Source organism: Oncorhynchus gorbuscha, linkage group LG13, assembly GCF_021184085.1.
Source record: "Oncorhynchus gorbuscha isolate QuinsamMale2020 ecotype Even-year linkage group LG13, OgorEven_v1.0, whole genome shotgun sequence".
In the NCBI taxonomy this organism is placed as follows: Eukaryota; Metazoa; Chordata; class Actinopteri; order Salmoniformes; family Salmonidae; genus Oncorhynchus; species Oncorhynchus gorbuscha.
Window position 1 is genome coordinate 9572345 of NC_060185.1, and position 24618 is coordinate 9596962.

The following is a 24618-nucleotide window of genomic DNA, read 5'->3' on the forward strand; positions in this document are numbered from 1 at the left end:
TGGGGGGGGAGAGGCAGTGTGTTGGGGGGGGGGGTAGAGGCAGTGTGTTTGGGGGGAGAGGCAGTGTGTTTGGGGGGGCAGTGTGTTTGGGGGGGGCAGTGTGTTTGGGGGGGTAGAGGCAGTGTGTTTGGGGGGGTAGAGGCAGTGTGTTTGGGGGGGTAGAGGCAGTGTGTTTGGGGGGTAGAGGCAGTGTGTTTGGGGGGGTAAAGGCAGTGTGTTTGGGGGGTAGAGGCAGTGTGTTTGGGGGATAGAGGCAGTGTGTTTGGGGGAGGGGGGTAGAGGCAGTGTGTTTGGGGGAAGCAAAGTGAATTCCCCTCTGGGGCCAATTCATACAGAGATTAGATTCTCTGTTGAAACAGAGTCGTAAATTGTTTCCAGCGTTTTCTCTCCTCTCCTCCCCACTAGTCTCCTCAGCTTAATTGGCACTTACACAGGTCTGACAATAGCCTCACTCTCGTGAGATCCAAGGCCCCTCAGACAGAGTCTGATGGTGCACACACACACACACACACACACCCACACACACCCATCCACACACACCCACACACACCCACACACAAACACACCCACACACACACCCATCCACACACACACCCACACACACACCCACACCCACACCCACCCACCCACCAACACACCCTCTTCTCACATGAGATAACGAACACCAACAGCAAATCTGCTCCAACACCTTAAAGGAAAAACACAATCAAAATGTAGGTGTGGTATAGTTCTTCATTCATTCACCATGGTCAGTTCCATCCTATCACCTGTCTCTCCTGCACCGCCACCCCTCCCTCCACCATCAGACCAGCGGCTCAGTGATTAGCAGGTGTGCAGAAAGAGTGAGATAGAGGTGACATTCAGACAGGGAAAGTCAACTACACCCCTAGCAGGCTATATAAAGAACTATAACCCCTAGCAGGCTATATAAAGAACTACAACCCCTAGCAGGCTATATAAAGAACTACAACCCCTAGCAGGCTATATAAAGAACTATAACCCCTAGCAGGCTATATAAAGAACTACAACCCCTAGCAGGCTATATAAAGAACTACAACCCTAGCAGGCTATATAAAGAACTACAACCCCTAGCAGGCTATATAAAGAACTACAACCCCTAGCAGGCTATATAAAGAACTACACCCCTAGCAGGCTATATAAAGAACTACAACCCCTAGCAGGCTATATAAAGAACTACAACCCCTAGCAGGCTATATAAAGAACTACAACCCCTAGCAGGCTATATAAAGAAATACAACCCCTAGCAGGCTATATAAAGAACTACAACCCCTAGCAGGCTATATAAAGAAATACAACCCCTAGCAGGCTATATAAAGAACTCCTCAGCTGGTTGCTGTTTTTACTTGGTGACAAATGGTTTGTAAAAAACAACCATTAAATCAAATGGGCTTGATTGATACTTTTACCATCAAGGACCAATCTGGAAATTAGTGTTTTAATTAATACTTCTTAGTGTTCTCATCTGGGAACACATGATTATTGTGTAGATTTTTACCCAAATCAATAGGGTTAGAGTGTAAAGTTGGCAGGGTAGCCTAGTGGTTAGAGTGTAGAGGTGGCAGGGTAGCCTAGTGGTTAGAGTGTAGAGGTGGCAGGGTAGCCTAGTGGTTAGAGTGTAGAGGTGGCAGGGTAGCCTAGTGGTTAGAGTGTAGAGGTGGCAGGGTAGCCTAGTGGTTAGAGTGTAGAGGTGGCAGGGTAGCCTAGTGGTTAGAGTGTAGAGGTGGCAGGGTAGACTAGTGGTTAGAGTGTAGAGGCGGCAGGGTAGCCTAGTGGTTAGAGTGTAGAGGCGGCAGGGTGGCCTAGTGGTTAGAGTGTAGAGGCGGCAGGGTAGCCTAGTGGTTAGAGTGTAGAGGCGGCAGGGTAGCCTAGTGGTTAGAGCGTAGAGGCGGCAGGGTAGCCTAGTGGTTAGAGCGTAGAGGCGGCAGGGTAGCCTAGTGGTTAGAGTGTAGAGGAGGCAGGGTAGCCTAGTGGTTAGAGTGTAGAGGTGGCAGGGTAGCCTAGTGGTTAGAGTGTAGAGGTGGCAGGGTAGCCTAGTGGTTAGAGTGTAGAGGTGGCAGGGTAGCCTAGTGGTTAGAGTGTAGAGGTGGCAGGGTAGCCTAGTGGTTAGAGTGTAGAGGTGGCAGGGTAGCCTAGTGGTTAGAATGTAGAGGTGGCAGGGTAGCCTAGTGGTTAGAGTGTAGAGGTGGCAGGGTAGCCTAGTGGTTAGAGTGTGGTGGCAGGGTAGCCTAGTGGTTAGAGTGTAGAGGTGGCAGGGTAGCCTAGTGGTTAGAGTGTAGAGGTGGCAGGGTAGCCTAGTGGTTAGAGTGTAGAGGTGGCAGGGTAGCCTAGTGGTTAGAGTGTAGAGGTGGCAGGGTAGCCTAGTGGTTAGAGTGTAGAGGTGGCAGGGTAGCCTAGTGGTTAGAGTGTAGAGGTGGCAGGGTAGCCTAGTGGTTAGAGTGTAGAGGTGGCAGGGTAGCCTAGTGGTTAGAGTGTAGAGGTGGCAGGGTAGCCTAGTGGTTAGAGTGTAGAGGCGGCAGGGTAGCCTATTGGTTAGAGTGTAGAGGTGGCAGGGTAGCCTAGTGGTTAGAGTGTAGAGGCGGCAGGGTAGCCTAGTGGTTAGAGTGTAGAGGTGGCAGGGTGGCCTAGTGGTTAGAGTGTAGAGGTGGCAGGGTAGCCTAGTGGTTAGAGTGTAGAGGTGGCAGGGTGGCCTAGTGGTTAGAGTGTAGAGGTGGCAGGGTAGCCTAGTGGTTAGAGTGTAGAGGTGGCAGGGTAGCCTAGTGGTTAGAGTGTAGAGGCGGCAGGGTAGCCTAGTGGTTAGAGTGTAGAGGTGGCAGGGTGGCCTAGTGGTTAGAGTGTAGAGGTGGCAGGGTAGCCTAGTGGTTAGAGTGTAGAGGGGGCAGGGTAGCCTAGTGGTTAGAGTGTAGAGGTGGCAGGGTAGCCTAGTGGTTAGAGTGTAGAGGCGGCAGGGTAGCCTATTGGTTAGAGTGTAGAGGTGGCAGCATAGCCTAGTGGTTAGAGCGTTGGATTAGTAACCGGAAGGTTGCAAGTTCAAACCCCCGAGCTGACAAGGTACAAATCTGTCATTCTGCTCCTGAACAGGCAGTTAACCCACTGTTCCCAGGCCGTCATTGAAAATAAGAATGTGTTCTTAACTGACTTGCCTGGTTAAATAAAGGTAAAATAAATTTTAAATTAAAAATTCAATTGTCATACACACAGATGTATTATCAGGGGACTGGGATTTTCTGAGTGCTCAACACATAGTCATAGTCTATACATGACACTGGAATGAAATGCCTCGTCTCTAACACCCTCCCACAAATCCTTGGAGAACCATGGTCCTACCATCTCTCTTTCGGGTCCCACCAAAAGTATCACCTACACCAGCTATTGGAGAGTGGCTATACAATGGAATCTGTTACCAGGTTGAAATTAAACATCATTCCTTCAACGGAGATTCATAACAGAGAGAATCCTCATGGATAAAGAAGTCAACCGTACTGTATACATTTGCGCGTAACAGCGTTACGCACAGTGAGGTGTCCAGTGCCCACATGCCAGCTGCTCGCTCATATGGTGATGAAATCGCAATGGAAATGTGCAATTCCAGGAAAAACAAATCTGGAGTGAGGCTGGAGTGCCCATCTCGAACCTCTCTTCGTGGTGGACTGTGAAAATAATAGCCCAGTTTATCTCATTCATTGTCTATTGACAAAAATGCAGGCAACGCCTCGATAATCGGCGCTGGAGCTGTTATTTATGATAACATGTCTGTAATATGGGAGACCATGGTCACCAATGGTGACACTTTATATATGTACCACCCCAGACCCCACCTCAAAAACTCGTTTATAGGACCTTTTTCCATTATAACCAGGAGCAATTTTGTCACCATAGGTTAATAATACAGTAAATAAATTGTCATACCCAAAGTAAGCTAGATTGTTTTAAAAAATATATACTTTTTCCTCGTCTAGTCAAATTTGACAACTGTTGCTTGGCACAATGTTTCCCACTAAGACATTCCCGCTAATTTATAATGTCCAGTTATTCCATCAGACGTTTGAATAGTCTACAATAGCCACTGTGACCATTCCTTCTTCGATAACTATAAACGGACTATTTATAGATCGACAAAAAGTGTCAACTCGCCTGTCGAAGTTCTTGCGTGCGGTCTTTCATCATCACTTATGTTACACTCTGTCCGACTCTCTCCGTAACGCCGCTTTATGAATGTGGTGGTGGTGATGGTTTCCCCGCTTATTCTTGATATTTTCTAAAATCTTCAAAAGAGCGTTGGCAATAAGCAGAGAGAGCAGACGGGTGTCCAAACGTCGAGTGCGCGCTTCAATCGGCTGCTGGATGGCAAGCAAGTAGCGTGATTTCCTCGTCCGTGTTTTTGGAAGGTGGGACTCCCTCGGGGTTGACGCGCTTGAAAGGTGAGGCTAGACCACCGGTTCTCACACATGAATCCCCAGTGTTCATCGCAACAGATTATATCCCCATATCAAAATACATTCTGATGCAACATCTTTTTTTTTACCCCTCCACTCAATCATTCAAATTGGCCTAAAAGACCACAGGCGAGAACAAGGAATGGACACGGTTTAACACGTCGCCAAGACGACGATAACGCCCAAGTGAGCCTCGATAGTGGAGATGTCATTTCTGGGGGAAGCTATTTGTTGTGCAAGAGCGGCCTCTATAGGTATAAAAGACAGCACGGTTGAAATTATTGTAGACCTGTCGCCTAACTTTATTAATCGATTTCTAATGATTGCTACCCGATTACGTACAAACGAATCTATACATGCATTATGCATGTCTCTTGTGCGAAATTATACAATACATTACGCCATTAATACATCGTTTGGAATCATGACCAATGTCGTGTGTCTGTGCAGTAGTAATCTCACTCATAGACACTTCCAACAGCATGGAGAAGAGCTGAGTCACGTGTAGAGAACATGTTTATTATTACAGAGATAAGACACGTTGTTCAGTTAATAACTGCATTCAGATGCACGAGACTATCGACAATGTAATACCTCAAAATAATTACATGTAGCCCACAGGCCTGGGATGACTAGTGGCCTCTAAATGATTTAACTAACCACTGGGATGACTAGTGGCCTCTAAATGATTTAACTAACCACTGGGATGACTAGTGGCCTCTAAATGATTTAACTAACCACTGGGATGACTAGTGGCCTCTAAATGATTTAATTAACCACTGGGATGACTAGTGGTCTCTAAATGATTTAACTAACCACTGGGATGACTAGTGGTCTCTAAATGATTTAACTAACCACTGGGATGACTAGTGGCCTCTAAATGATTTAACTAACCACTGGGATGACTAGTGGCCTCTAAATGATTTAATTAACCACTGGGATGACTAGTGGTCTCTAAATGATTTAACTAACCACTGGGATGACTAGTGGTCTCTAAATGATTTAACTAACCACTGGGATGACTAGTGGTCTCTAAATGATTTAACTAACCACTGGGATGACTAGTGGCCTCTAAATGATTTAACTAACCACTGGGATGACTAGTGGCCTCTAAATGATTTAACTAACCACTGGGATGACTTGTGGTCTCTAAATGATATAACTAACCACTGGGATGACTAGTGGCCTCTAAATGATTTAACTAACCACTGGGATGACTAGTGGCCTCTAAATGATATAGCTAACCACTGGGATGACTAGTGGCCTCTAAATGATTTAACTAACCACTGGGATGACTAGTGGTCTCTAAATGACTTAACTAACCACTGGGATGACTAGTGGCCTCTAAATGATTTAACTAACCACTGGGATGACTAGTGGCCTCTAAATGATTTAACTAACCACTGGGATGACTAGTGGCCTCTAAATGATATAACTAACCACTGGGATGACTAGTGGCCTCTAAATGATTTAACTAACCACTGGGATGTCTAGTGGCCTCTAAATGATTTAACTAACCACTGGGATGACTTGTGGCCTCTAAATTACATGACAGAGGGACCTTACCGTGAAATGGCTTCCTCTCAAGGCCTTTACCAACAGGTGTTGACCTTACCGTGAAATGGCTTCCTCACAAGGCCTTTACCAACAGGTGTTGACCTTACCGTGAAATGGCTTCCTCACAAGGCCTTTACCAACCGGTGTTGACCTTACCGTGAAATGGCTTCCTCACAAGGCCTTTACCAACCGGTGTTGACCTTACCGTGAAATGGCTTCCTCACAAGGCCTTTACCAACCGGTGTTGACCTTACCGTGAAATGGCTTCCTCACAAGGCCTTTACCAACAGTGCAGTTAAAGACATGTTACAGAAGTTTAATTCAAGCTTTCAAACAAAAAGTCCACATCAAACATTTAAAATAGAATATGCAGCTCGAGGGGAAATTATCTAGTCCAGAAGAATGGGTCTAAGATCAGAGAGAGGAATTTATTTTCTTTGCTGTCCTTTTTTTGGGGCCAGTTTCTGTCCAGAGGATTGGGACCATGTCCTAGAGAGGGGCCAGTTTCTGTCCAGAGGATTGGGACCATGTCCTAGAGAGGGGCCAGTTTCTGAGGATTGGGGTCCTCAAGAGGGGCCAGTTTCTGTCCAGAGGATTGGGACCATGTGAGGATTCCTCCAGAGGATTGGGAAAGGGGCCAGTTTCTGTCCAGAAGATTGGGACCATGTCCTCGAGAGGGGCCAGTTTCTGTCCACAGGATTGGGACCATGTCCTCAAGAGGGGCCAGTTTCTGTCCAGAGGATTGGGACCATGTCCTAGAAAGGGGCCAGTTTCTGTCCAGAGGATTGGGACCATGTCCTAGAGAGGGGCCAGTTTCTGTCCAGAGGATTGGGACCATGTCCTAGAGAGGGGCCAGTTTCTGTCCAGAGGATTGGGACGATGTCCTAGAGAGGGGCCAGTTTCTGTCCAGAGGATTGGGACCATGTCCTAGAGAGGGGCCAGTTTCTGTCCAGAGGATTGGGACCATGTCCTCAAGAGGGGCCAGTTTCTGTCCAGAGGATTGGGACCATGTCCTCGAGAGGGGCCAGTTTCTGTCCAGAGGATTGGGACCATGGCCTAGAAAGGGGTCAGTTTCTGTCCAGAGGATTGGGACCATGTCCTAGAGAGGGGCCAGTTTCTGTCCAGAGGATTGGGACCATGTCCTAGAGAGGGGCCAGTTTCTGTCCAGAGGATTGGGACCATGTTCTAGAAAGGGGCCAGTTTCTGTCCAGAGGATTGGGACCATGTTCTAGAGAGGGGCCAGTTTCTGTCCAGAGGATTGGGACCATGTCCTCGAGAGGGGCCAGTTTCTGTCCAGATTCTGTCCACAGGACAGTAGTATACCATAATGGTGAATCTCCAGGCCCGGAACACACAGGACTGACTGGGGTTCAGAAGTGAGTCCTTCTCTGCCGGGCAGTGTACGTTGTGTCAGCTCGAACCTCCCTGAGAGACAGAACACACCACAGACAGTAAGAGACCAGCCTTTCTGTTACAGAGCCTACTGGCTTCATCCAAATGGGGTTGTAAACTATATGAATGTAATAAGTTGATGGTACTAATGTTAACCTGTACAGGATCACCACCCAATGAGACAGTGCAGACAGAGGGGTACATACCTACCCTGTCTTCTCAATGAGACTGTGTAGACAGAGGGGTATATACCTTCCCTGTCTTCTCAATGAGACAGTGCAGACAGAGGGGTACATACCTTCCCTGTCTTCTCAATGAGACAGTGTAGACAGAGGGGTACATACCTTCCCTGTCTTCTCAATGAGACAGTGTAGACAGAGGGGTACATACCTTCCCTGTCTTCTCAATGAGACAGTGTAGACAGAGGGGTACATACCTTCCCTGTCTTCTCAATGAGACAGTGTAGACAGAGGGGTACATACCTACCCTGTCTTCTCAATGAGACAGTGTAGACAGAGGGGTACATACCTTCCCTGTCTTCTCAATGAGACAGTCTAGACAGAGGGGTACATACCTTCCCTGTCTTCTCAATGAGACAGTGTAGACAGAGGGGTACATACCTTCCCTGTCTTCTCAATGAGACAGTGTAGACAGAGGGGTACATACCTTCCCTGTCTTCTCAATGAGACAGTGTAGACAGAGGGGTACGTATCTGTCTTCTCAATGAGACAGTGTTGTCAGAGGGGTACATACCTTCCCTGTCTTCTCAATGAGACAGTGTTGTCAGAGGGGTACATATCTGCCCTGTCTTCTCAATGAGACAGTGTTGTCAGAGGGGTACATATCTGCCCTGTCTTCTCCTCCCCTCCAGGATCCAGTCTTTTCTCTTCTTTGCAACTTGCCCTTCATGTTCTTAAAGCGAGATCTTCACGAAGACAAACAGGAAATGACCACCAGCAGACACAGGAAAGGATCGAGACACCGCAGCTCTAATCAACCTGTAGTTGTTTTTACTCAACTTTAACTTCAATCTGCTCTATGTCTCGTGACAGATTCTAAAGGACGTCACACGCTGCTTTCTAAACGAGTACCACTTCCTCCTGATTCGGCTCACACCAAGGCTGGAACCCAGCAAACACCCGTGACCACTCACCTGAAGCGGCTGACCCATAAAGCTATTCAGCAGGCGCAAGTGGAGACCCTACAGGCTGAGCAGTGAGTTTCCCAAATCACCATCTGCTTGATCGTGTGATGTCAGAGGGAGGAAAAGCTGCCGGACAGTAACTGTAGTCAGGCAGGACGACAGCCCTCTATGTCCATCTGGGTCCTTCAACCTCATCAGGGCAGGGAAATGTGCCTGGCCTGACCAGAGGAAAAGACCTGCCCAATGTCATCTACCCAACTATGCTAGTACTTTTATTAATAGGTATTTTCTTTAACATAATGGTGGTAATTAACCATTACAACATGTCTAAAGTTGACAATCTTATGAATCACTTTACCTCCATCCTGTGAATTGGACTTGACTTGGGACACTCCTGTCCACCGTCTCTGACCCCAACCCCTGAAAACACAAACCATCAGCATTCAGCACGCAAGACTGCATAGTCTATCAAAATAAAACCCCCCTGTTCTTTTCCTCACCTTGGGTATGCTTCCTGAAAACCCAACCAACAGACACAGGAAGAACCGGAGGAGAAGGATGTCAGTTTGACATTCAAGCACCAACAACATTTACACGTGAGTAATTTAGCAGACACTCTTATGCAGAGAGACTTGCAGTTAGCGCATTCATCTCAAGGTAACTAGGTGAGACAACCACATCATTCATCTCAAGGTAACTAGGTGAGACAACCACATATGAGTCATACTAAAGTCAAACTTTTCCTCATTAAAGCAGCTGTCAGCGGTCAGTTAAGTAAAAAAAAACAGACTTGTTTTATTTCTAGTGTGACCACCATAGAAGCTATCATTATGCACTTTAACTGGGGAGCGATGCTTATCATTATGCACTTTAACTGGGGAGCGATGCTTATCATTATGCACTTTAACTGGGGGGGCTTATCATTATGCACTTTAACGATGCTTATCATTATGCACTTTAACTGGGGAGCGATGCTTATCATTATGCACTTTAACTGGGGAGCGATGCTTATCATTATGCACTTTAACTGGGGAGCGATGCTTATCATTATGCACTTTAACTGGGGAGCGATGCTTATCATTATGCACTTTAACTGGGGGGATGCTTATCATTATCATTAACTGGGAGCGATGCACTTTAACTGGGGAGCGATGCTTATCATTATGCACTTTAACTGGGGGGATGCTTATCATTATGCACTTTAACTGATGCTTATCTTTAATTATGCTTATCTTTACTTTAACTGGGGAGCGATGCTTATCATTATGCACTTTAACTGATGGGAGCGATGCTTATCATTATGCACTTTAACTGGGGAGCGATGCTTATCATTATGCACTTTAACTGGGAGGGGCTTATCATTATGCACTTTAACTGATGCTTATCATTATGCACTTTAACTGGGGGGATGCTTATCATTATGCACTTTAACTCATGCTTATCATTATGCACTTTAACTGGGGAGCGATGCTTATCATTATGCACTTTAACTGGGGAGCGATGCTTATCATTATGCACTTTAACTGGGGAGCGATGCTTATCATTATGCACTTTAACTGGGGAGCGATGCTTATCATTATGCACTTTAACTGGGGAGCGATGCTTATCATTATGCACTTTAACTGGGGAGCGATGCTTATCATTATGCACTTTAACTGGGGATGCTTATCATTATGCACTTTAACTGGGGAGCGATGCTTACTACTTTGTATTTGCAAAAGGGTCAAATCATTACATCTCTAACAAGCTCTGTACACAAAACGTTATTCAATTTTTTACTATTTATTGGCTAGATATTTCAACTTTCTGTATCGTAAAGCGTTACATGTCTGGCTGAAAAGGCTTAGGAGTCACATCTCATTCTAGATACATTAACAATCTAATCACATCTCATTCTAGATACATTAACAATCTAATCACATCACATTCTAGATACATTAACAATCTAATCACATCTCATTCTAGATACATTAACAATCTAATCACATCTCATTCTAGATACATTAACAATCTAATCACATCACATTCTAGATACATTAACAATCTAATCACATCTCATTCTAGATACATTAACAATCTAGTCACATCTCATTCTAGACAGATTGGTAACCAAGTGACTAATCTTGTAGTGTGCGACGGTCGTTTAAATGTGATGGGCTCAGCGATGTTAGGGTTTTAAAAGTCGTGTCCGCCTGGCAGACCCCACTTAGCCCCGAGTCACACGTGGATGGGACAAGTTATATACACACACTCAGTCTGAAGTAGCTTTAATGTCTTGTTCTCCTACCCAGACCTATTACATTAATGAGAGCCCTCAGACGTCCCCTGGCCGGTAGACCTACCCCACATCTAGCAGGATACAGGGCTGGTCCTCAGGCAGGTTCAGCAGCTCCACAGCCCTCTAGGACATCATGCCCATCTAGCAGGATACAGGGCTGGTCCTCAGGCAGGTTCAGCAGCTCCACAGCCCTCTAGGACATCATGCCCATCTAGCAGGATACAGGGCTGGTCCTCAGGCAGGTTCAGCAGCTCCACAGCCCTCTAGGACATTATGCCCATCTAGCAGGATACAGGGCTGGTCGTCAGGCAGGTTCAGCAGCTCCACAGCCCTCTAGGACATCATGCCCATCTAGCAGGATACACGGCTGGTCCTCAGGCAGGTTCAGCAGCTCCACAGCCCTCTAGGACATCATGCCCATCTAGCAGGATACAGGGCTGGTCCTCAGGCAGGTTCAGCAGCTCCACAGCCCTCTAGGACATCATGCCCATCTAGCAGGATACACGGCTGGTCCTCAGGCAGGTTCAGCAGCTCCACAGCCCTCTAGGACATCTGGCCCTGGATCTCAATCACCCGAGAACTGGAAATCAATGAGGAAATTATTGAACTGTTGATTACTTAGTTACCTTTAATCATATTACATTATACTATGTATCAAACAGATTCTATCAAGGACAGCCTCTGATCAGTATGTAAATGTTAAATGCAACGCCTGATTCATATTCTGCAGCCCATAAGAGGTCATTGTCAAACTCTGGACTCACTTTTGAAAATATTTATTGGCCTCCTCTTCGTTGTAGAACTACATAATGAGTAGAAATCAAAACAGAAGAAGTGCTATATCAATCAAATGTATAAAGTCCATTGTACATCAGTAGAGTGTTTAGCTAGCTATACATAAACCCAGCTCAAAACCCCAAATGTAGTGCACATAATGAACTAAATGAATGACCAGTCACTTGGTATGTAGGCATTTGAGAGCAGATCACTAGAGAACAAACTTAGCAAACGTTAAGTCTTCCTACAGTTAGCGGCTAACAGGGCGCTAGCTAGCTCTCATTACTGTCTTTAAAACCAGTGAACATGTCATACTAACCATTTGTAAGCGGGGAAATATTCTCTGGTTTTCGACAACTTGAGGCCATGCTTTTTTTTCTTTCTTTGGTTTAATACAAGTTATCCAACAGTGATCGAGTGAAACCAAAATAAGTTGTTCTGATGTCGAGCCCCAGCTCTAATCCAGACATGTCAGTATGACGTAGAATGTCTGCGCCAAAGGGGGGCAAGGGATTTAAGGAGGCAGCCACAGTTTCAAATTTAAAAATACTTTCAGAAACGACTTCAACAACTAAAACTTGAATTAAATGCATATATAAACCCAATTTTAAATCATACGAAAAATTCAGTTGCACAGACTATCGCAAACTCTTTACATAATACCCGAGAGGAAGAGGTGGCATTTGATAAAGGTCAAGCCTCAATTCCTCTTATATAATTTGATGTCAGAATACGTTTTTGTGACCACTTAACATTTCCATCGACTCTCGTGTCTGCTATACATTTGACCGGATACCACCCCTGTATTTCCTCCATGGTCGCTGTACCTGCTGCTACGGGAGAATGGAGGTCAGTCGGAGATTGGGGAGCGAAGCGTACAGATTTTCAACTATCAGAAACGCACCGACTCATTCCCTCCGCTGCGCCAAAGGTCAAGAAAACAGAACGATGTCAGTAGCAGCAGGTTCTATAATTGGAGCCAGAACCTGTAGAGGCAAGGTAACCGCACAGCGGATTTACAAATGTCAGCAGGTGTCAACAAGGGACATTTGGGCAAGTTCCTGGGAACCGGAAAATGAAAACCTCAAAGATATTGCCCTTGGATGAATGGAGTTAAGAGCACAGAGCTCAAATACTTTTTAGCCTAAAACATGAGAACAGACTGGGTTATGGGACATTACCTCAAGTTTGTTCAATTTATGATTTAATTTATTAGACATTGATGCTCAACCCTCCGTCAAATTCTGCTAAATGACTTAAATGTAATGTAATGTAAATGAGCAACTGTTCTGCCCAGTGTACAGCCTATGTCCCAGGGTAAACTAGTAATAACAGTACACAGGATGACGTGTTGGAATAGCAGAAGTGTTGTCATGACCACCTTTCACCCTGAAACCTTTGGGTCACCTCAGCAGCTCCAAGAATTCAGCACGGTCATGCTCAACCTGGCAGAGCAGCAGTCAGGCCGGTTTCGACCTCACCCAGAGGTCCTGTACTCAACCAGGGCTCACAGCTGGAGGAGCAAAAACAACCAGTCAGACTTCCCACCTCTTCACAGGAGCAGAACGGCCTACAGCATCTTCAGTGGGTCAGACGTCCAGGAGGCTGGCAGACCCTCTGAACGGGAGTCCACCTACAACACCAGAGCCTCTATCCCACAGCAGAGATCCCCACGGTTCTCCAACGTTGGAGGGAAGGCCATGTTTGACCTTGATGCCTTCTTCCAGGCTCACTATGGTGAGCATCTGCAGAGGGAGAAGGAGCTGAGGGCCAGAAGGGCCCAGTACCAGCAGAAACAGCAGCAGAATTATAAGCAGTGGAAGCTGGGGAAGATGTTGGAGATTACTGTAGGAGTGCTACTGGCCATGGGAGGAGTCATCTTCTTCAGTATCACCAGGTCCTGATTGTAGGGGTGCTGCTGGCCATGAGGGGTCAGGGGTCATCTTCACTATCACCAGGTCCTGATTGTAGGGGTACTGCTGGCCATCAGGGGTCAGGGGTCTTCTTCACTATCACCAGGTCCTGAAATAGATCTGAACCAACCTGTCCCTGCCTGCCTGTTGAGGTTTTGCTTTTGGACTGGTGGTTTCCCTCTCTACGGGTCCTTCTCACAGCAAACCACTGACATTTAAGAAAACACCAGATACTGATGCCATTAATGGGCCCTACTCTCCATAGTGTCATTAACAGAATTGATACCAGGCATTTAGCCTACTTCGTTCCTACACAATTTATTATAGCCACACATACATGGTCAAGCTATTCTTAAAAACTCAATCAAACCACAATGGATTGCTTATACGGAGATGTTATTAGGATCCCTATTGGCTAAAGCAAATGTAGCAGCTACTGTTCCTGGAGTCCACACAAAACATGATACACATGACAAGAGTACAGAACAGTTATAGACAACATAAGATAATATATTAAGTAAAAAATAGCATAAGAGTAAATTATGACGACTAAACTGAATTGTGGTTACTTTTAGAGTTCTCAGATGACGACCACATAACTGGCTCTATGGGTTCAGTCAGAGTTTGATAATGGGGGTGTTTAACAATGCAGACGATTTTAAGGTCTAGACTGACTGATCTACAAATCACCTTGCATTATAAATAACTACTTGATATTATTTGTAGATCAGTCAGTCACAATATACCCATGATGCACTACATGACCAAAAGTGTGTGGACATCTACTCGTTGAACATCTCACTCCAAAGTCATGGCCATTAATATGGAGTTGGTCCCCACTTGCTGCTGTAACGGCCTCCACTCTTCTGGGAAGGCTTTCCACTAGATGTTGGAACATTGCTGCTATAACAGCCTCCACTCTTCTGGGAAGGCTTTCCACTAGATGATGAAACATTGCTGCTATAACAGCCTCCACTCTTCTGGGAAGGCTTTCCACTAGATGTTGGAACATTGCTGCTATAACAGCCTCCACTCTTCTGGGAAGGCTTTCCACTAGATTTTGGAACATTGCTGCTATAACAGCCTCCACTCTTCTGGGAAGGCTTTCCACGAGATGTTGTGATTTTGCCCGACCTAATGAAGTCGGGCAAATAGAAAAAGGAATTTACAGAACAAGTAAATATATACTACCTTTCAAAAGTTTGGGGTCACTTAGAAATGTCCTTGTTTTTGACAGAAAAGCACATTTTTTTGTCCATTAAAATAACATCAAATTGATCAGAAATACAGTGTAGACATTGTTAATATTGTGAATGACTATTGTAGCTGGAAACTGCTGATCTTTCAATGGAATATGTACATAGGTGTACAGAGGCCCATGATCAGCAACCATCACTCTTGTGTTCCAATGGCACGTTGTATTAGCTAATCAAAGTTTACAGAGCAAATTGGCTCTAACCAGAATAAAAAGAGTGGGAGGCCTCGGTGCACAACTGAGCAAGAGGACAAGTACATTAGTGTCTAAGTTTGAGAAACAGACGCCTCACAAGTCTTCAACTGGCAGCTTCGTTAAATAGTACCCTCAAAACACCAGTCTCAACGTCAACAGTGAAGAGGCGACTCCGGGATGCTGACCTTCTAGGCAGAGTTCCTCTGTCCAGTCTCAACGTCAACAGTGAAGAGGCGACTCCGGGATGCTGACCTTCTAGACAGAGTTCCTCTGTCCAGTCTCAACATCAACAGTGAAGAGGCGACTCCGGGATGCTGACCTTCTAGGCAGAGTTCCTCTGTCCAGTCTCAACGTCAACAGTGAAGAGGCGACTCCGGCATGCTGGCCTTCTAGGCAGAGTTCCTCTGTCCAGTGTCCTCAGTCCTCTGTCCAGTGTCCCCAGTCCTCTGTCCTCTGTTCAGTGTCCCCAGTCCTCTGTCCAGTGTCCTCTGTCCAGTGTCTTCAGTCCTCTGTCCAGTGTCCTCAGTCCTATGTCCAGTCTGAAATATATATTTTTCTTTGCGACTCTGCCTGTTAAATCTTCAGAGCTGCTACTTGATTATACTTCCTGCTTTACTGCCTGAGACAACTATATTGTAGTCTATGGGCCCGTATCCACAAAGCATTCAATGTCATATTAATGTTGTTCATTTATGATGTTAAAAGCTAAACTGATTTTAAATCAGCAGTCCTACAGTGAGATGTTTTTATGGCTAACAGGCCCTTGGCCCGAATTTACCAACGTGACACTATTTAAGTAGACCTATTTGTTAAATATTAGTGCATATTAACACACAATTATACAAGCATATGCCTAATACATGACACTGGTGGTCTCTTTGTAGGATATACAGCAGCTTTGGAAAGTATTCAGACCCCTTGAATTTTTTCCACATTTTGTTACGTTACAGCCTTTTTCTAAAATGGATTACTTTTTCCCCTCATCAATCTACTTACAATACCCCATAATGACATCACAATACCCCATAATGACATCACAATACCCCCATAAAGCAAACACAGGTTTTTAGAAAAACCTGGTTGCAAAAAAAGCCAGAAATATTACATTTACATAAGTATTAGACCCTTTACTCAATACTTTGTTGAAATATGTTTGGTAGCGATTACAGCCTTGACTTTTCTTTTTTCTCATGGTCAGAAGAGTCGTTAGGTGCCTTTTAGCAAACTCCAAGTGGGCTTTCGTGCTTTTTACTGAGCAGTGGCTTCCATCTGGCCCCTCTACCATAAAGGCCTCATTGGTGGAGTGCTTCTGGAAGGTTCTCTCATCTCCACAGAGGAACTCTGGAGTTTTGCTAGAATGACTATCAGATTCTTGGTCACCTCCCTGACCAAGGCCCTTCTCCCCCGATTGCTCAGTTTGGCCATGCAGCCATCTCTAGGAAGAGTCTTGGTGGTTCCAAATGTCTTCTATTTAAGAATGACACAAACCCCCCAGTACATACAGCAGAGGGAGAAACCCCCCAACTTATGAAAAGCTTGTAATTATACTTCAGTATTCCATAGTAACATCTGACAAAAATATCTAAAGACACTGAAGCAGCAGGCTTAGAAAATGTACATTTGTCATTCTCAAAACTTTTGGCCACGACTGTAGATTGAGGGATAAGAAAAATAATAAGTCTCTGCCTCTGCAACAGTTGCGGGAAGTGTCTCTGCCTCTGCAGTGGTGGGAGTCTCTGCCTCTGCAGTGGTGTCTCTGCCTCTGCAGTGGTGCGGGAGTCTCTGCCTCTGCAGTGGTGCGGGAGTCTCTGCCTCTGCAGTGGTGCGGGAGTCTCTGCCTCTGCAGTGGTGCAGTGGTGCGGGAGTCTCTGCCTCTGCAGTGGTGCGGGAGTCTCTGCCTCTGCAGTGGTGCGGGAGTCTCTGCCTCTGCAGTGGTGCGGGAGTCTCTGCCTCTGCAGTGGTGGCCTCTGCAGTGGTGGGAGTCTCTGCCTCTGCAGTGGTGCGGGAGTCTCTGCCTCTGCAGTGGCCTCTGCAGTGGTGGGAGTCTCTGCCTCTGCAGTGGTGCGGGAGTCTCTGCCTCTGCAGTGGTGCGGGAGTCTCTGCCTCTGCAGTGGTGCGGGAGTCTCTGCCTCTGCAGTGGTGCGGGAGTCTCTGCCTCTGCAGTGGTGCGGGAGTCTCTGCCTCTGCAGTGGTGCGGGTGCCTCTGCAGTGGTGCGGGAGCCTCTGCAGTGGTGCGGGAGTCTCTGCCTCTGCAGTGCGGGAGTCTCTGCCTCTGCTGCGGGAGCCTCTGCAGTGGTGCGGGAGCCTCTGCAGTGGTGCGGGAGCCTCTGCAGTGGTGCGGGAGCCTCTGCAGTGGTGCGGGAGCCTCTGCAGTGGTGCGGGAGCCTCTGCAGTGGTGCGGGAGTCTCTGCCTCTGCAGTGTCTCTGCCTCTGCAGTGGTGCGGGAGCCTCTGCAGTGGTGCAGTGGGGAGTCTCTGCCTCTGCAGTGGTGCGGGAGTCTCTGCCTCTGCAGTGGTGCGGGAGTCTCTGCCTCTGCAGTGGTGCGGGAGTCTCTGCCTCTGCAGTGGTGCGGGAGTCTCTGCCTCTGCAGTGGTGCGGGAGTCTCTGCCTCTGCAGTGGTGCGGGAGTCTCTGCCTCTGCAGTGGTGCGGGAGTCTCTGCCTCTGCAGTGGTGCAGTGGGGAGTCTCTGCCTCTGCAGTGGTGCGGGAGTCTCTGCCTCTGCAGTGGCCTCTGCAGTGGTGGAGTCTCTGCCTCTGCAGTGGTGCGGGAGTCTCTGCCTCTGCAGTGGTGCGGGAGTCTCTGCCTCTGCAGTGGCCTCTGCGGGAGTCTCTGCCTCTGCAGTGGTGCGGGAGTCTCTGCCTCTGCAGTGGTGCGGGAGTCTCTGCCTCTGCAGTGGTGCGGGAGTCTCTGCCTCTGCAGTGGTGCGGGAGTCTCTGCCTCTGCAGTGGTGCGGGAGTCTCTGCCTCTGCAGTGTCTCTGCCTCTGCAGTGGTGTGCTGCAGTGGTGCGGGAGTCTCTGCCTCTGCAGTGGTGCGGGAGTCTCTGCCTCTGCAGTGGTGCGGGAGTCTCTGCCTCTGCAGTGGTGCGGGAGTCTCTGCCTCTGCAGTGGTGCGGGAAACTCTCTGCCTCTGCAGTGGTGCGGGAGTCTCTGCCTCTGCAGTGGTGCGGGAGTCTCTGCCTCTGCAGTGGTGCTGCCTCTGGTGGTCTCTGCCTCTGCAGTGTCTCTGTGCGGGAGTCTCTGCCTCTGCAGTGGTGCGGGAGTCTCTGCCTCTGCAGTGGTGCGGGAGTCTCTGCCTCTGCAGTGGTGCGGGAGTCTCTGCCTCTGCAGTGGTGCGGGAGTCTCTGCCTCTGCAGTGGTGCGGGAGTCTCTGCCTCTGCAGTGGTGCAGTGGGGAGTCTCTGCCTCTGCAGTGGTGCGGGAGTCTCTGCCTCTGCAGTGGTGCCTCTGCAGTGGTGCGTCTCTGGAGTCTCTGCCTCTGCAGTGGTGCGGGAGTCTCTGCCTCTGCAGTGGTGCGGGAGTCTCTGCCTCTGCAGTGGTGCGGGAGTCTCTGGAGTCTCTCTCTGCCGGGAGTCTCTGCCGAGTCTGCAGTGGTGCGGGAGTCTCTGCCTCTGCAGTGGTGCGGGAGTCTCTGCCTCTGCAGTGGTGCGGGAGTCTCTGCCTCTGCAGTGGTGCGGGAGTCTCTGCCTCTGCAGTGCAGTGCGGAGTCTCTGCCTCTGCAGTGGTGCGGGAGTCTCTGCCTCTGCAGTGGTGCAGTGGTGGGAGTCTCTGCCTCTGCAGTGGTGTCTCTGCCTCTGCAGTGGTGGAGTCTCTGCCTCTGCAGTGGTGCGGGAGGGAGTGGTGCGGGAGTCTCTGCCTCTGCAGTGGTGCGGGAGCTGCCTCTGCAGTGGTGCGGGAGTCCTCTCTGCAGTGGTGCGGGAGTCTCTGCCTCTGCAGTGGTGCGGGAGTCTCTGCCTCTGCAGTGGTGCGGGAGTCTCTGCCTCTGCAGTGGTGCGGGAGTCTCTGCCTCTGCAGTGGCCTCTGCAGTGGTGGGAGCCTGCCTCTGCAGTGGTGCGGGAGTCTCTGCCTCTGCAGTGGTGCGGGAGTCTCTGCCTCTGCAGTGGTGGTGCAGTGGGGAGTCTCTGCCTCTGCAGTGGTGCGGGAGTCTCTGCCTCTGCAGTGGTGCGGGAGTCTCTGCCTCTGCAGTGGTGCGGAGTCTCTGCCTCTGCAGTGGTGCGGAGTCTCTGCCTCTGCAGTGGTGCGGGAGTCTCTGCCTCTGCAGTGGTGCGGGAGTCTCTGCCTCTGCAGTGGTGGAGTCTCTGCCTCTGCAGTGGTGCGGGAGTCTCTGCCTCTGCAGTGGTGTCTCTGCCTCTGCAGTGGTGGGAGTCTCTGCCTCTGCAGTGGTGCGGGAGTCTCTGCCTCTGCAGTGGTGCGGGAGTCTCTGCCTCTGCAGTGGTGCGGGAGTCTCTGCCTCTGCAGTGGTGCGGGAGTCTCTGCCTCTGCAGTGGTGCGGGAGTCTCTGCCTCTGCAGTGGTGCGGGAGTCTCTGCCTCTGCAGTGGTGCGGGAGTCTCTGCCTCTGCAGTGGTGCGGGAGCCTCTGCAGTGGTGCGGGAGCCTCTGCAGTGGTGCGGGAGCCTCTGCAGTGGTGCGGGAGCCTCTGCAGTGGTGCGGGAGTCTCCGCCTCTGCAGTGGTGCGGGACTCTCCGCCTCTGCAGTGGTGCGGGAGTCTCCGCCTCTGCAGTGGTGCGGGACTCTCCGCCTCTGCAGTGGTGCAGTGGTGCGGGAGTCTCTGCCTCTGCAGTGGGGAGTCTCTGCCTCTGCAGTGGTGCGGGAGTCTCTGCCTCTGCAGTGGTGCGGGAGTCTCTGCCTCTGCAGTGGTGCGGGAGTCTCTGCCTCTGCAGTGGTGCGGGAGTCTCTGCCTCTGCAGTGGTGCGGGAGTCTCTGCCTCTGCAGTGGTGCGGGAGTCTCTGCCTCTGCAGTGGTGCAGTGGTGGGAGTCTCCGCCTCTGCAGTGGTGCGGGAGTGGTCTCCTGCCTCTGCAGTGGTGCGGGAGTCTCTGCCTCTCTGCCTCTGCAGTGGTGCGGGACTCTCCGCCTCTGCAGTGGTGCGGGACTCTCCGCCTCTGCAGTGGTGCGGGACTCTCCGCCTCTGCAGTGGTGCGGGACTCTCCGCCTCTGCAGTGGTGCGGGACTCTCCGCCTCTGCAGTGGTGCGGGACTCTCCGCCTCTGCAGTGGTGCGGGACTCTCTGCCTCTGCAGTGGTGCAGTGGGACTGCCTCTCTGCCTCTGCAGTGCGGGGTGCGGGAGTCTCTGCCTCTGCAGTGGTGGGAGTCTCTGCCTCTGCAGTGGTGCGGGAGTCTCTGCCTCTCTCTGCCTCTGCAGTGGTGCGGGAGTCTCTGCCTCTGCAGTGGTGCGGGAGTCTCTGCCTCTGCAGTGGTGCCTCTGCAGTGGTGCGGGAGTCTCTGCCTCTGCACTCTCTGCCTCTGCAGTGGTGCAGTGGTGGACTCTCTGCCTCTGCAGTGGTGCGGGAGTCTCTGCCTCTGCAGTGGTGCAGAGTCTCTGCCTCTGCAGTGGGGAGTCTCTGCCTCTGCAGTGGTGTCTGCGGGAGTCTCTGCAGTGGCCTCTGCAGTGGGAGTCTCTGCCTCTGCAGTGGTGCGGGAGTCTCTGCCTCTGCAGTGGTGCGGGAGTCTCTGTCTCTGCAGTGGTGCGGGAGTCTCTGTCTCTGCAGTGGTGCGGGAGTCTCTGCCTCTGCAGTGGTGCGGGAGTCTCTGTCTCTGCAGTGGTGCGGGAGTCTCTGCCTCTGCAGTGGTGTCTCTGCCTCTGCAGTGGTGCGGGAGTCTCTGGAGTCTCTGTCTCTGCAGTGGTGCGGGAGTCTCTGTCTCTGCAGTGGTGCGGGAGTCTGTCTCTGCAGTGGTGCGGGAGTCTCTGCCTCTGCAGTGGTGCGGGAGTCTCTGCCTCTGCAGTGGTGCGGGAGTCTCTGCCTCTGCAGTGGTGCGGGAGTCTCTGCCTCTGCAGTGGTGCGGGAGTCTCTGCCTCTGCAGTGGTGCAGGAGTCTCTGCCTCTGCAGTGGTGCAGGAGTCTCAGCCTCTGCAGTGGTGCGGGAGTCTCTGCCTCTGCAGTGGTGCGGGAGTCTCTGTCTCTGCAGTGGTGCAGAACTCTCTGCCTCTGCAGTGGTGCAGGAGTCTCTGCCTCTGCAGTGGTGCAGAACTCTCTGCCTCTGCAGTGGTGCAGGAGTCTCTGCCTCTGCAGTGGTGCAGAACTCTCTGCCTCTGCAGTGGTGCAGGAGTCTCAGTCTCTGCAACCTGTCTACCTAGGAGTCTAGTCAGCAAGAACAGCTTCTGTCCACTAGAGATCATATATATATATAATATAATATATAATAATAATAATAATAAGATCTCTGTTGTCCATCAGTAAAACCAAACCTATTCTCATGAAGTGCTGAGCAGTGTTCAATTCCATATGTTGTGATCGAGGTTGGTGCTTGATCAAATGTCTTGTGGGTGGCTTAGAAACAGAAGACTTGATGTTCATAATAACAGTTTGCTCAAGTTTTATTCACAGAAATATAAAGTTATGTCAAGTACATCACTCAGTACAAAATTGCACAGACTCTTAAACTCAGCCAGACAACATAAATCAACACTACATGTTAAGTAAAATGAAGAGGACACCGGTCCGGCACTAGCCTCTGATATGTGACCAAGTCTGCTGTGACTCACTGGTTGCACTGAGAACAATGAAGAATGACATCAATAAGACTCGGTAGGAAAATGTAATTTACAACAGCTGAGGAATAAATACTCTTAAAAAAAATTATACAATTTCAATTGGCACATTTACCATGATCTGCCCTTCCCCCTCCCCTCATCCCTCCTCCTGTCAGTCTGATATGGCCATTATGGTGACAACGACCGTTGCCCTATGCTAGACAGGACTAATTACAAAATGCTGTTTTAATACAAACCTGTTGCCGATTCTGTCCTAGCATGACCATCTAGGAACTACTGTACAGTTCTAGGTCCTTCCCGTAGGCCCCTGCCCCCAAGACTTCACCATGCAGCAGTGCCAGTATGAGGCACTAAGTCCCCCAAACTACGGTCGCCAAGTCCCCTAAACTACGGTCGCCAAGTCCCCCAAACTACGGTCGTCAAGTCCCCTAAACTACGGTTGCCAAGTCCCCCAATCTATGGTCGCCAAGTCCCCTAAACTACGGTCGCCAAGTCCCCTAAACTACGGTCGCCAAGTCCCCTAAACTACGGTCGCCAAGTCCCCTAAACTACGCCAAGTCCCCCAATCGCCAAGTCCCCTAAACTACGGTCGCCAAGTCCCTAAACTACGGTCAAGTCCCCCAAACTACGGTCGCCAAGTCCCCCAATCTATGGTCGCCAAGTCCCCAAACTACGGTCGTCAAGTCCCCCAAACTACGGTCGCCAAGTCCCCCAATCTATGGTCGCCATGTCCCCTAAACTACGGTCGCCAAGTCCCCTAAACTACGGTCGCCAAGTCCCCCAAACTACGGTCGCCAAGTCCCCCAAACTACGGTCGCCAAGTCCCCCAAACTACGGTCGCCAAGTCCCCAAACTACGGTCGCCAAGTCCCCTAAACTACGGTCGCCAAGTCCCCCTGTTTCAGCTGGTTTTCCTGTATTCTAATTCCATAATCAACCAGTTCTTTAGAATGTTCCAAACCAATTTTTGGAAACGAGTCAAGTCTTCAGGTGTCTGGAAATGATATGATACCTCAGACAGAAGACCATCACATAAAGGGGTGCTATAGGACCAGGTTAAGGAAACAACTGTAGCACATCACACATCAGGCTTGGGGCTGGACATCACAAGAGGTTAGTCAAACCCATAGAGGTCATCCAGAACAATCCTCTGATATAGCTGATCATATCACTATTGCATGGCTTTCAAACAGCTGTCTTGGAGGTGCTTTCCATCGTACAGCACCTTTGTGTCTATATGTAAAATACCTCTTACAGTATATTCTGGATTGTCCCCATCAACAACCGTCCCATAGATCCGTGGAAACTAAACATGTTGAATATTATGCATTGAATTTGACTGAATTACAGTAGCAGCCTTCGATGTGAAAATGGTACCGGCTGCACCATGTTGATATGTGAGCTGGAATGCTGAGCTGTGTTCCGGTAGGTGGAGATGTGAGCTGGAATGCTGAGCTGTGTTCCGGTAGGTGGAGATGTGAGCTGGAATGCTGAGCTGTGTTCCGGTAGGTGGAGGAGAATGCTGAGCTGTGAGCTGGCTGGAATGCTGAGCTCTGTTCCGGTAGGTGGAGATGTGAGCTGGAATGCTGAGCTGTGTTCCGGTAGGTGGAGACGTGAGCTGGAATGCTGAGCTGTGTTCCGGTAGGTGGAGACGTGAGCTGGAATGCTGAGCTGTGTTCCGGTAGGTGGAGATGTGAGCTGGAATGCTGAGCTGTGTTCCGGTAGGTGGAGATGTGAGCTGGAATGCTGAGCTGTGTTCCGGTAGGTGGAGATGTGAGCTGGAATGCTGAGCTGTGTTCCGGTAGGTGGAGATGTGAGCTGGAATGCTGAGCTGTGTTCCGGTAGGTGGAGATGTGAGCTGGAATGCTGAGCTGTGTTCCGGTAGGTGGAGATGTGGATCATGTTTTCAGGGTTGGGGTCAATTCCATTGAAATTCCAGTCAATTCAGGAAGTACACTGAGATTCCAAATTCTCTTTATTGCTTTTCAAGAGGACAATGTGGAATTGGAATTTGGTTAACTTTCTGAATTGACTAGAATTGAAATGACCCCAACCCTGCATAATTTATCACCTTGACCTGAGGTCATCACTGATCATATCATGTGATCAAAGCGCTGTGTAACTGACAAGCACTAGGACCTTTTGCCTGTACACTGAGAACATCTCAAATAACACTAACACACCCATTACTATTACTGATGTTACCATTCATTTTGGCAAAGCTATAGGAAAAGAAAGCTTGTTGAACTTGTAACTCCCCTTGGGGACAGTGAGGATATCCGGGACAGACGAGAAGCAGCTTCACAAACATTAGGGATATGCTCAAGAGGGCCTGGGGAGGAAAACCATTTAGGTAGGGTAGCTTCAGCTCTGGTTACTTAGCAGGGCGGGGACAGAGGCTTTGTTCCTAGGGAATTGTGGGTAGGGCAGACAGGAAGTGGTCTGGTGAAGTGAATCAAAACCTCCACTGGGCCACTTCCTCTCTCTCTCTCCACCATCCCTGTCTCTCTCCATCCATCCCTGTCTCTCTCTCTCTCTCTCTCCATCCATCCCCGTCTCTCTCCATCCATCCCTGTCTCTCTCCACCATCCCTGTCTCTCTCTCCTCTCCACCATCCCTCTCTCTCTCTCTCTCTCCATCCATCCCTGTCTCTCTCCACCATCCCTGTCTCTCTCTCCCTCTCCACCATCCCTGTCTCTCTCTCTCTCTCCACCATCCCTGTCTCTCTCCATCCATCCCTGTCTCTCTCCATCCATCCCTGTCTCTCTCTCTCTCTCTCCATCCATCCCTGTCTCTCTCTCTCTCTCCACCATCCCTGTCTTCTCCATCCATCCCCCTCTCCATCCATCCCGTCTCTCTCTCCCCTCTCCTCCATCCCTCTCTCGCTCTCCTTCTCCATCCATCCCTCTCATCTCCCTCCCTCCATCCCTCTCATCACTCTATCCCTCCA

At 49.4% G+C, this 24618-nt stretch overlaps 1 long non-coding RNA gene across 2 annotated transcripts; it reads right to left on the reverse strand.

Moving 5' to 3' along the window:
* Window positions 1–6816: 6816 nt before the first annotated feature.
* On the reverse strand, window positions 6817–9066 carry LOC123992491. 2 transcript variants are annotated; one of them, XR_006831255.1, is made up of 4 exons: window positions 9048–9064; window positions 8906–8967; window positions 8157–8765; window positions 6817–7436 (listed from the first exon to the last, which is right to left on the reverse strand). It is a non-coding gene; the product is annotated as an uncharacterized LOC123992491 (long non-coding RNA). The 2 variants fall into 2 exon arrangements; XR_006831254.1 differs by having other exon boundaries at window positions 8157–8967; window positions 9048–9066.
* Window positions 9067–24618: the final 15552 nt, after the last annotated feature.